The sequence below is a fragment of the Gallus gallus genome, chromosome 2, assembly GCF_016699485.2.
Source record: "Gallus gallus isolate bGalGal1 chromosome 2, bGalGal1.mat.broiler.GRCg7b, whole genome shotgun sequence".
Classification (NCBI taxonomy): Eukaryota; Metazoa; Chordata; class Aves; order Galliformes; family Phasianidae; genus Gallus; species Gallus gallus.
In genome coordinates, this window is record NC_052533.1 from 69,868,345 (window position 1) to 69,882,293 (window position 13,949).

A 13,949-nucleotide genomic window follows, 5' to 3' on the forward strand; every position below is an offset into this window, starting at 1 on the left:
ATTTTTTTGAATTGGAGGTATTGGTAAGTGGTATTTTACAAAATATTTTTGCCATAAGATGGCAGGGAGAATGCTTGAAGGCCCAGTTTTTCTTATTTCCTTGACAGCAGGTCATTGTTCACAAAGTTTGGTTAAAAAGAATGGTTTTGATGACAATCATGGTTCAGTGCTTATAAGCATTATTTTATCTGCAAAAGCTTATTATATTTTAAAGTGATAAAATCTTATGCTTTAAGTTAAGAACCTTAGACAATTAGGCTTAATTTTAAATTCAGAGTATTAATTTTGAGTTACTTTGAACAAATTCCATCCAAGGACACCTCATTACATCTTCTAAGCTATTTCTTTAGAAATAGGATAGCCATCTGCAGGTTCAGTGCTTTCCAGAGGTGAAGCAGAAAATTGGGGACAAGGAAATATCTCCAAAGATGTAATTCAATGCAGTAAGAAATATTTTAATCATGACTGAAGTACCTTGATATCCTTTTGAATTTAATCAAACATCATACCTCTATAATTCATACACAGTGTCTACCCATCTTCCTAGACCTTCCTAGGGGAATAATTTGACTAATGGAAAAAACAGTACAGCATAAGAGCAAATGTAACACAGGAGAATATTCAGAGAGAGAAACTGTTTTAGCTAGAAAAAAAACAGCAATGGAACTGGATAAGAAATGCCACTAGTTACTGTTGAAACTTGAAGTCAGGAATCCTTTCTCTCATTAAAAACATATAATCCACATGTATTCAGCTTAAACATTCCAGCAAAGGGTAGTGGCAGGCAGAAAGCTCCAAAACTCCTTTAATAAGCCAGAGATGTTACAAGGATTCACAGTATTAAAAATAAATAAATAAATAAATAAATAAATAAATAAATAAAAACTTGTTTTCATGATCAGAAGTTTAAAAAGGCAAAAGAAGAAAGAAACAGGAAAAAATAAGTGTAGCAGAACATGATAACATGACCTACAGGTCTAGCAGTTGATTTCCAGTGAAAAACTCTAATGCTACTAGATCCCCAGAAGAAAGAAAGAAAAAAAAAGACATATCCAACAACAACAACAAAACACCCATATTTAACAACCATCAACACATTTTCACAATCTTAATATACTAATTAAATCAGTGACTGATTCTCGCTTCCCCATGTTGGACATATTCTGCAACAATAAACTGCCTTGCTGCTTCACTTCTGCTTTTATTGTATGTACCAAGGAAACACAGCTTATCTCTAGACCTAGGCATCCTGTGGTCCCCCAGAATCTGTGGTTTGGAGGTGTTGTGTCAGTGAGTTGCATGGAAAATGCTTTTTAACCCTTTCATGTGTTCATTAGCCTTCACAAAACAAAGATACACCATGAGAATAAAAAGGAATTTATCACGTTCCAGGTGACAATCACAAAAAAAGAACAATCTCAAAACCATCACATCATCTAAGATTAGAGACAGTAAACAAAATAAATATTAGGAACATGGGAACAGGGATACTACACATGGTCCCTTTCTTGGGAAAAAAAAAAACAAACAAAAAACATATATATATATATATATAAGCCATGCTATTTTTACGTCTTCTACTAATCTTCTAGGTTATGAATCATGATTTTTCATCTAAAATGAGAATAATTACCTATTAAGCAGTATTAAGATTAAATAGTTGCTCATAGTACTAGTGGGTAAAGATTACATAAATACCCTCATTTTCAATTGTTTTTCTATTCAGTAGAATTTAGGGATGTCTGTGGGTTGTTTTTACATCCACTGTTGTACTCTTGAGTTGCATTTCCTAGTTCTGAACTCTGATCATACAAAGTATATTATTATGGCATGCCATTAGTATGTAGGTCTATTATATATCCAGTATCAATACTGCATGTAAGTTACTCTAGTATGTACAGTGTTCCTCTGTCACTTCTTTTAATCAGAGTATATTATAGTTAGACTCATTCCCTCATCTCTCCATTATTTTATTATCAAAGTAAACTGTAAGAATTATTTCAATCTCTAGTTGAGGGTTAGTACTCATCCATTGCTTGGTAGGTAAATGGACTATTTTAAAAAAATAATCTCTAATGAAATTAAGCAAGAAGAGAAAGAATATTGCTTCTGTTCACACAAGCAACTTCACCTGATATTGCCAGAATTTGTCTAAGAATATCTGAAGGTATTCCAGCATTTAAAGGTACTTAAGTGGGTGTCAATCTAGTCATCCATCATCTTCCCTCCTATTACTCCAGGCATATTAAAATTTGTGAAAGTCATTCTACTGTTTCATTGAGGTTCAGACTATAAACTAGAAATACCAACAATCTTACCTTGTTCTATAATATCTGATAAACTCACAGATACATTAAGATTCCTGACTACTTTCTGAAAACTGATCAGATATCTTGAGCATAACAAATTATTTGAATTATCAATTAATCAGCACTGCATGGTTGTATCATAGGCACTGGATTCATCACATGATATTAAAGAAAAAAGTGGCTGCCGTTCTGACCAAGAAAGTCCTGGTATGGAACAACCAATTCCAGACAAGAGGTTTCAAAGAAGGAAATGTAAGAACTACTACTGCAGCTTGTGCATACATAATGCATGCAGGGAAATAAATAAATAAATCCTTACATGGACAAAATTAATTAGAACATATTTTATCTAAAATAACTGTTCAGATTTTTCTCACTTTTTACTCTGTAATTTCTTCTGAAGTCTCAAAACAGTCTTGCTCCCTTTATTTTTTTTTTCTTCCCTGCCCTGATTGGTATTATCTTTGCACACTAAACTGCACATATTTTTCAAATAGACGGTGGTGACACACTAGAACAGGTTGCCCAAGGAGGTTGTGGATGCCCCACCTCTGGAGGCATTCAAGGCTAGGCTGGATGTAGCTCTGGGCAGCCTAGTCTAGTGGTTGGTAACCCTATACATAGCAGGGGAGTTGAAACTAGATGATCTCTGTGGTCCCTTTAACTCAGGGTGTTCTATGATTCTATTAGTATTAATAAACAGACAACAATCTGGAACCAAAGAAATCTGGAACATTCAACACAACAGAAGGACGTGACAACATGACATGATCAAATTCATTCATTAAGCCTTGCCAAAAAGGGCTATATAGAGAGTAATTAGCCTTCTCGTTTTCCTGAAAATCCTAATATCAAATGATGATCTTGAGAACCTGTGAGGAAACTCATATCAATCAGTCCTTAAGGGCAAGTAAATTGCAAATGTATAATCCCAAGGTCCTGCTCAGCAGTATTTCCTGGTTGCATATAGGATATGGCCTGGTGTTCAACAGTCATTTCTGGTGTATGGCAGTCATTTCAGGCACCAAACATGATGTTTTAGAGTAAGGGTTTCAGGACAGTAGGTACCAAACTTTTTAAAGCTTTTTTATTGACTCCATCTATTGACATATTTTTTGTCTTTCCCTTCTACTACTCTAAACCAAAATAATCTCTGTCACTTTTTCATTTTCTTTTGTCAGAGAGTTATCATATCCACAGCATATAGATTAGATAAGAAAGCACAATGTCAAAATACCAGTAATTACCTTACCTTTCAGTGAATGTTAAAATTGAGCTTTCAATACTTTTTAACTTCCTCCATCAACAACGTACCTAATTACTATTAACTTATTTTGGAAGTTTCATTTTTTTCTTTAAGAACATGAATAGAGCAACATTTTGACGAGTCTGCATTACATTCAAACAGTAGCGCTGAGCACAGAAAATATTATTATCTTACATAATGAAATCTTCCCATGCCCCCCACCCTGTTCCTTGTTTTTGCTCAGCAGAATCAATCATTGTTTTACTTTGATCACTTTCTTTACAAATACAGAACACATGCAGCTATTGACCCCAGACAGCTAAAAATCCATCTATTCATGAGAAACAATACAAATTACCCTATAATTTAGAAGTCTTTAACAAGATCAGGAGAAAACACATTTAAAAACTGAGGTGGTGAATCACTAGAGGGATGGGTAACTGAATAGTTTCTAACCTTTCATTTAGCATGGATGAAGCTAGATGCAACACTGAAACTTTAACAACACCAACTAACATAATGAGGAACACGGTTGTCTCATGTTATATTCATGTTACTGTATCAAAAGAAATCATACATTAGGAAGGGTTTTGCAAACAGGAACTACTCCCTCACTTTATGTTTCTTGAGTAGCCTGTAGGTAAAGAAACAATCCCCACCTCACTGCTAACTAAAATAGGGCATCCTTCCTCATATATTATTTTTTAAAATGTTTGTCTGTACATGCAGCATGCACTGAAAAGATCACAAAGTAAAAAAACAAAAAAAAAACAAAAAAAACCCCACAAAATTCAGTAGTTCATAAACCACAAATTGTTTAAAAAATAAGATGAAATGTCTGGACAGTTTTGTAAAATAAATATCTTCACTCTAGTTTCCATCAGCCATTTGCTGTTTCACATAATGTTAAATACTTGGACCTAAAAGTACTTCACAAGTATAACTTAAGGAATTTGTTACACTGAAGTTTTTACCAATATAAAGAACAAGGTTTAGTTAGAGGTATATCAAATGTGTTAGATATCCCTGGAAGTAGTCTGTCTTCCTTCCCTGCTTCTCTCTGTTCACAGAGCAGCACTCATTTGACATATGCTGTGCTTTAACAAAAATGAACTACATACTCTTGTTAACAAAGTAAGCAAGCAATTTTTCCTTTAATAAAGAATCTAATGAGTTTTCAGCACCTCTTTTGATAATGATGGTCTTTACATTCCCTGCAAAACTAAACCATTTTGTAGATTTACTGCCCTTCTGAAGGGCCTGGTGCTCATGAAAATTAAAGGCAATTTCCACTTGTATTAAAATTTCAAGGTAAGAGACAACATCCAAATCTCAGCAATGACTTACCTACAGTTCCTTGTCCGCCTTTTTTTGTAGATATTAATTCTGTACAGTACTTTGCAGGACCTAACAAAAATGCTATTAATACAATTTTCATGGCAAATTTAATGAGACTTTAATTTTTAAAATAACAACAAAACCCACCACCACCACCACAAAAAAAAAAAAGCAACCTCAGTTAATTTAACAGCATGTATTTTACAACTAATTGACAGTTATAGTTAAATCCTTGTATTTTACATTGTACTGTCTTGACTTGTTTGCTAGATATGAATATTATCTCTGCAATGATGATTTTTGTCTTTTAAAGAATGTAAAGAAAAAATTGGATCTAGTCATAATATTATTTCTTCCAAGTTGTACACCTGAAAATATAATTTTCAGGTTCTTAAATTATTCCTTCTTGCTTTCTGCTTTTCTTGCTCATTAAATTAAGCAGTATCTCTTCAAGCATCTGTCCATTTCCTTGACTGGCGGCTAACAATAGAATCAAACACTCCGTACTTCCACCTGGATATTTTTTCACATCTTTCCCACTGTAACCATGCAACTGAAAGAGCACTGAGTGGGATGCAATTAAAGATTTCAACATGTAAAACCAAAGCAAAGATTGGAGAAAGGCTGATGATATGATTTTAAAAGTCTGTATCGAAGACTGAGAGATTAGTACAGTTTTATCTTCACTGTAGCTTTATTGACTTCACTGAAGTTACATCACAGGCTCAGCTATGGAACTTATATTCATTGTTTGTTTGTTTGTTTTCCTTTTTTTTTTTTTTTAAGGATGTCATTATTTTTTAGCCTACTGTGACTGTCAGCCTATGATGCTATGTTTAAGTAATCAAACAAGTGAAGCAACTTATCTTTTTAGAACTTTATCCATTTTGCCTTTTTCTGTAAAAACGTAAAAGAAAATACTGATAATGAGATGGCTGAAATCCAATACAGTACCCCAAGTAGAGCTGAAAATCACCCATGTAAATGAAACATTACTACAAAACTTTGTTCTCCATTTACACCTTCTCTTTAGGCAGGCTTTCAGAAAATTTAAGGAGGCTTTCAGCCAGTGGAAACAAAGGATTTTTCTAAAGCCTTCCAATAACAGAGGAGAAGAAATAATTATTCTATCACTTTGGGAAGTGAACCTGATGGAAAGGATCTAAGACGTGACTGCAAGACCAGTCACCATGGTGTGAACAACCACATATACACCCTGAACAATGCTGTTTCAAAGCCACTTGAACAGATCAACAACGGTAATAATTGTACAAGAAATAAGTGAAATGTGAATTGAAATTGTCTCTACCTTTCTTCTCCACTTCTATTACAAAGAATGGGTCTTGATTTCAAAACCAAAGAATCTTCTAAACGTGCTGTGATAATAATAATAATAATAATAATAATAATAATAATAATTGTAGGATATACTCTCTATTTAGGTGTTGGATCTGCCCCACGTTGTAATTTTGTTCTTTGCGCTAGTTTCGCTAGTTTGCAGAGAAGACTTTCAGTAAATAAATATATCCAGAATTAAATTAGATTGCAAGAATCTTGAGCTCATTTGAATTCAGAACCACATCCTAACACTTCAAGCCCACAGATGTTTAGCTTTGAAACGAAGCCATTTGCCCATATAGTGAGATCAGTTTACATATGTTGTTATAGCTTAGTCATTGTTTGAGCTGATGTCTAACATAAATAAATGTTTTCTTTTCACTTCTAACATTTACATTTTCCTTTTCTTCTTTTTTTTTCAATATTTACACAATAATACTTCCTTGATGAGCTCACAATTCTCATGCAATCCTTTCCTTTCATGGTGCTTTGAGAAGAATTAACATCACTTACATTTTTCTCTTTTTATGTGAAGACTGAATATCCAGCTGTTACTTTAATTAAGTCTGCCACAGGCAAGGATCTGGCTTTACGTACCTGCAGAGAGAACTTTCATGGTGTTTTAACGACTAGCTATAGATTGAGCAAAGTGACTCAAGAGCTAATTCGAGCAAAAGCTTGTCTCAAATGAGTGCCAGAGCTGTCAATTTCCAATTAGGAGACTTGTTTGTCTCTCCTGACAGTGAACCATCACAAATTACATGCTTTAGCACTGCTGGTTAAGCTTTTGCCACCTGACAGATGGAAGTAAATCAGCTGACTTATGTTAATCACTTCCAGGAAGTAGAGAATTATTTAAATCCTGGCACAGATCTGCATTTGTGAGGACAGCATTAGGCAATATCACAACAGCAACCCACTATTTTCACATGAGGTGTCATATAAAGTGCATGTGGTGGGGTGGAAAGAGTAGCATGGAATATTGGGATCATGAAATTCATGACTCAACCATTTCTGAAAAGCTCTCCCAGCTGATGAGAAAGCTTTTGATTGACTGTGTCTTGAACATTTTATGTTTTCATACAATTTAATACAATTTTCAACACAATCAAATTGTTAGTGTCTATATAGAAGAAATGCATCCAGGTCCCTTGAAAAGATGTTGGCCAATACCTAGCAAAAATATCAGTTTTTTTTTTTTTTTTTTTTTTCCCCTAAAAATACACCTGCTAAAATTTAGAGAATAAATTTGGCACTATCAAAAAATAAAATTAAAAATAAACAAACCTAGGATGAATTTGATGTGGGAAAAAAAATGGAAAATAAATTTCTTTATTGACAAATACCAAGAAATATTTGAAAAATAGTAAAGCATCTACTCAGGATTTTCATGTGAAGCCCTAAGAAGCCAAGCTTATGGCATGAACCTTGCACTACTGTCTGGTAACATGTGCAAACAGAAGAACAAACTGGATTTCAATGCATGAGGAACCCTGTTCCTTGTTTGTTTTTCACAAATTTCCCTTTCTAACATAAGTGTATAATAATTTGGAAAACAGTCTGCATTTCCATAGCATCTTTTTCATCTTCTAGTTACTGCATTGTCCACATGAATAAAACTGCTGTAAATGCAGTAAGTTATTTGATGAACATGAACTTTAATACTTACTTCCTTGCTTCAAACATTTTCACTACAAAATTCCATGCAATATCGTATTGTATGACTTAAAAGAACTAATAATAGGACCATTATTATTATTATTATTTGTAGTTTCCAGAATAAATCAAAATTCAAACTTCAACAGTCCACAAAAGTGCATAGATAGTTTGATAAGGAAAAATGCTTCAGGCTAGAAAATAACTTTTTTTTTTTTTTTTTTTTTTTTAATGAAGAAGTGCTTCAGAGGCATATTTTTACTGTAAAAATAGCAAACTAGTTCTGTAATTATAGAACACAGAACACAGGTTGCTACTTAAATTTCAGGCAAGCAAGCAGGTGCCTCTTTACCACTGTTCATTAACTTGACCTCTCTGTGCCCATGAAGGACAATGCAGACTCCAAATGCACATTCCATCCTAGCATCATCACCTTCCACCCACACATACATTTATTTACTTCCTTTGTTTTCCCTATGCTCTCATAAACAGAGTTCCACATCACTGAGATTGCAGGATAGATACTCAAGGGCTGGATTAAGATTACATGGACATTAACACATTCAACCCTCTCTCCTGAAAATCTCTAATGTACTTTAATACACTTTCTCATCTGGCTCACTTTGGAGGATACCTTTTTCCGTGCTACACGGATCTCATTGCTTTTCCATAGGCTTCAGAAATACTTGTGTATATAGGCAGCATTATCAAAAGTGTAAATTAAATAAATGACATTACTGCATTTTCAGGTGGATACTAAGAATTCCTAGGCTTTCCCCACACCATACTTGCATATTTTTCCAATAACATTTGCAATCATCTCCTAAAAGGGTACATTTTACCCTGACTTACAAGTCTAACTTGTTTGTTTTAATTCTTATAGGTAGTCATTTTGTACTATGTGTTTTCAGAAACACGCTGAGTTAATCACCATTCATGCTTGCCAACAGCCAGCACACATTCCCCTGACATGGGAAGGGGTAACTCTGCAGCTCTGTTTAACCAAATGAACAGGCCTCAGGAAATCAGTGTGGTAAGTATCACTCTCCAGACAATTAACTCCTGCTTTCACATTATACTGATGCTTTTGTTATGTGCAAAGTGTTGTGACTTTCAACATAAAGCCTAAAATATTGTTCTACAGTATTGTTTATATAGACAGACATATAAAAAGTTGTTCATTGTGTTGTGGTTTTTTGTTTGTTTGTTTGTTTGTTCTTGTTGTTTTTTTCCCCCAGGCATGTAACATACATAAACAGTAAAAAAAAATCTCACATTTAGAGATATCAGAGTTAAAATGTTAACAATAATTCAAAATAAACTTCTTAATGACCTTGTTTGTTTTCTATCTATCCAACTATTATTTAAATACTGGACCCCTAAATGGACAAAGTTGGTCCCCTCAGATTATATAGAAACTTCTTTAAACTTTAAGGAGTTCTTTGAAATTTCTTTATTTGAAATTGAAAAGTTTTCATTTGTAAATGATTGGTGATATCTTATACTATCTTTCTATCCATGTCTCAAAAGTCTTATCTTCATTGCCATATTTTTTCGAACAAATCGGGTTGAATTAATACAGATATCCATACTTCCTTAGATTTCAGCTACATTAACAGAGAGAGTTTAGAATAAATTGTAACACAAACATAAATCAGTACTGAACTATCAAGTATAGTCATCATATGGCCTTCTGATACACTATATTCACCTTTAAAAACTGACATTTTAGAAGTTGAAGTAAATACATGTATCAGGGGGAAATCTCATTATTGGTTGTTATTCATGAGTAACTGGGAGAAAAGCAATGGCTAAACTGGAACACTGGACTACGAATTATAAAATGACAGAGGTAAAATAAATGTATATAAATAAAACCAACAAAAATAGTTCATTAATGTACATAATGTCATTATAAAATTTAACACAAAAATTTATATATTGAAGTAAAACCACATTGTGTGTTCAGTTTTTCCCATGTTACTGATACAAACATTTTAATGCCAGTGGCTCATTTGATAAATTACTGCATTAAATTAACACCTTCAGGGATGGGGCATTCACAGCTTCTTTTGGCAGCATGTGCCCTACTTAGGGTAAAGAATTTCCACCTCACATCTAACTTAAGTCTCCTCTCTTTTAGTTTAAAGCCATTCCCCCTTCTTCTATCACTACTAGACCATGTGAAAAGTCAGTCTCTCTTATATTTATAAGCTCTCTTTGCTGCAGTGAGATCTCCCTGGAGCATTCTCTTCTCAAAGCTGAACAAGCCCAGATCCTTGAACCTGTTTTTATTTGTGGCCTTCCTCTGGATATGCTCTAACATCCCTATGTCTTTGTTTTGCTGAGGGCCCCAGGCCTGGACACTGTACTCCACATGAAGCCTCATGAGGACAGAGTAGAGGGGAATAATCACTTCCCTTGCCCTGCTGGCCACCCCTCTTCTCATACAACTCAGGACACAGCTGATGGGCTGCAAGCACGTAGTGTTTGTTCACATTCAGCTTTTCATCCACCATAGCATCCAAGTCCTCTGCAGGACTTATTTAAATAAGTTCTACTTAGATATGTGTGCATAGCACAAATCTTATGAGGAGTGGCTGAGGAAGCTGGGATTGTTTAGTCTGGAGAAGAGGAGGCTCAGGGGAGACAGTGGTATCAAGGGCAATGGGAGGATGGTTGGACTAGATGATCCTGTAGGTCCTTTCCAATCTCGTGATTCTATCATTCTATGATCTGGGATTGCTCTAATCCAAGTGCAACACCTTACACTTGGCCTTGTTGAATCTCATTAGATTCACAGGGGCCCACTTTTCAAGCCTGTCCATGTCCCTCTGTATGATATCTCTTCCTCACATGATCAATAGAAATTCAAAGAATTAGACTGAGACCATACTGAAAGATAGGAAGTCAAGTTTGCTTTGTTCTTGTTTCTTTTTTTCCTCCCCACTTTCATCTCATTCTTCTCTCCAAAATACAAAATTTGAAAGAAAGCAAACTGGAGGACAGCAGACCAAACCTACAAAACTATTTGGATATTAAGGAATAGCAGCTTTCCTTTGGTATAATTCTTTTCCATATTAAAAATAAAAAAAGAACATTGATATATCACAAGATAGCTAATAAACACAGCCCAGGCACACATTCATGATATCAGTGAATGAGAACAAGATGAAGAAACACCTATGGCATATTAAACTGCCAACTAGATAAGAATTATTATGTCTGAATAAACAATCACTTAACAAGAAACAAGGAAGGTCACAAAATAGCAGTACTGCTTTGGTTGCATACACAAAATCAGATGTGACCGCATCTAAAAGACATTCTCATCACAAAGAAAAGAATGCCAACAATAGAGAAAACTGATTTTACTTCATAGTAGGATATAGCTAAATGTAAGGACATATGATGATTTTCCATCAATACATTAAACAATGTATAGCTTTGTCAAGACAATAATAGAAAACCATGGCAGAAAGAAAGCTCATTTAATTATCATCCTTCCTCATCAAGTACTAGATCAATGCCATTTGTAAAGGAATATTTCTATGACTACAAAGAATTCTGAGAACAAGGTATCTATAATCTCAGCAATTTATTCTAGATATCCTCTTATTTAATTGTCTGTTTGGTGGCTTTTTTTGTTTGTTTGTTTGTTTTTTTGAGGATGGACAGATTCTAACATTTAATTTAGTAGGACACACATAGCTTGACCTGTTTGTGAAGGAATTACTGCATTTCTCTTATTGACAAAGGTATTCTCTACCCTATATGAAGCAAATATTGGCCTGATGTATTTGGTTGCTATCCATCTTGTCATCCTGTGAAAGTCTTCATCTTTTTTTTCAGAAAAATATTTGTAATTATGGAACTGACAAATTAGAGAGGACATCTTAAAAAAAAAAAAAAAAAAAAAAAAAGGATGAGGTTATTTTGAATTTTAACACAGCCTTCAAATATCTGACAGTGCTAGTCATCTTTTTGTTGTCTTTGACTTAGTAAACATACCATCTATTCCACCATTCAGTTCCTTTACAAAATTATTTGAAATTATTGAACTAAAGGCAGATTTCCTTCAGATTTTCACTTGATACAGCCAGTAGTTTCATAATTCTGAATAATTTATGCCAGGTCATTTAGAAACTAAAAAATATGTACAGGTATACAATAGCAACCATTCTGGGGAAAGAAAATAAACAAACAAAAAACACAGTCAAAACCAGTAGACTAATATTCCTTCTATGAAATGCTAGAGGACCAGAAAGAGCTAAATTGTGTCTTAGGGTCCCATTCATACCTATTCTCTAAGAATTTACTCTTCAGATAATCCAGAGGTATTTAACAAAACAGTATTGTGAAATTCTTTGATTTAGCCTCTAAATTACTGGTTTGCTGAAATCTATGGACACCCATAATTTTACTTTCTTCCATTCTCAGGCTTTACAATTCTAGGGCTCAGTCTCACACAGCTACTGTTAGGACGAAAGTTCTTCTTTAAGTGAAATATGCTTTAATTTTAAGAAAGTGGAATGAACTTCATGCCCATTAACCACAGTAAACTTTGTGGACTACAGAGGAGTTCTGTTACTGCCTTTGTTCAAGGTCTACTCTTTAGAGCTATGTAATTAGCCATAGTAATAGAAACTATGGTGCAGACTACTGCGATCGGTTGAACTTCAGAATCAGTGCTTTCTTGTAGGATTTGGAAAATGTAATCTGAAACTTGTACAACACGGCAAAGTTAAGAAAGGCACATTCTTAATACAGAGTCTAAAGAACAGAGTATAACTGTGGTGAAACAGGACATAATTTACTAAATGGTGCATTATAGTCTACATTTAAAATTAATAATTTTCTTTTTAGGCAACTGAAGAACAGCAGCATTTTTTTTATTATTTATTTCCATTTATTTTTTTCTCTCAAACACAGTTTACTCATCTAGTTCATCTTGCCAAATTTGTAATATTATTCTACTTACTAGTTTATCAACACCGACAATTATCACAGTTTGATTAAGCGACCATTCTGAACTTGTCCTGCAATTGTATCCTAAACTTTTATTTTCCTGGAAACCATAGCCGAAATAGAGAGAACAGTAGACAAAACTTAGATGTTATGCCCTGTAGATAAGACATGCATCCCTGAGGCAAGAGAATGTAACTTACGATATAAAAAGGTTAACTATTTAAAGGAAATAAAAAGAAGCTCAAAGTATATATATCTTGAAACTCGCTATAATTCTATAAGTAGAACCCTTTTATGCTTCTGTGTATTATAGTTTGAGAGCTACATTGATGAGAATCTTTCAATTTGATATGCAAAATAGACACTTTGAATATTATGTAAGATTCACTTAAGAAAAGAAAATGTTTTATAATTAGGATAAATACGTAAGCAAAGTGATCGTTGACATTAAGATTTCTCTATAAGTTGTGAGAGTGTTTCCTTTTGCAGGAGCACAACACATTCCTTGATGTCAACTTAATTTAATTAGATGCTCTTTAATGCTGCAGAGAAACTGAAGTGTTCTTAAAATCATAAGCTGTATCATAAAAATATAACTAATATATTTGGGAAGTTGATTTTAAAAAATATACTTTTGTTAAGAGAAAAAAATCTTTCAGTGTTGCTGTCCCAGCTTAATAAAATAATATGAAGTACAGGTAGACAGTGGTAATTCGGAGTATGAATAAGCAACTCAGAGTAAAACCTTTATGACTTTAAAAAAAGTATTTCTAATGAAAAACAATATAACTTGGATGGAAAAAGAAGGCACAATGAAACAAACAAACAAAAAAACTCTTTGCTGAATTAATAACTGAAGTTAGTCACTACTATATGGAACAATGTGTGTGTAACTCACTCAATTCACTATGAAATGGAAATGATGATAACGTTTACTCAAGGCTTCCCTCTGGAATCAAAAACACCAAGTGGCAGGAAAATGAATTTTCAGTGCAAAGCACAACTCTCTCTCACAAAGGCAAAAGTTCAGATGTCATTAATATGGATCAATTAAATTTCACATCCAGGAAGAGTACGGTTGAAATGCAAAATCT

The 13,949-nt window shown here is 33.9% G+C and overlaps 1 long non-coding RNA gene across 1 annotated transcript; it reads left to right on the top strand.

Annotated features, from left to right (window-relative positions):
* The first annotated feature begins 2,457 nt into the window (after positions 1-2,457).
* Positions 2,458-9,102, top strand: LOC112531778. Its single transcript, XR_003073784.2, has 3 exons — positions 2,458-2,561; positions 5,927-6,152; positions 8,799-9,102. It is a non-coding gene; the product is annotated as an uncharacterized LOC112531778 (long non-coding RNA).
* The last annotated feature ends 4,847 nt before the right edge of the window (positions 9,103-13,949 follow it).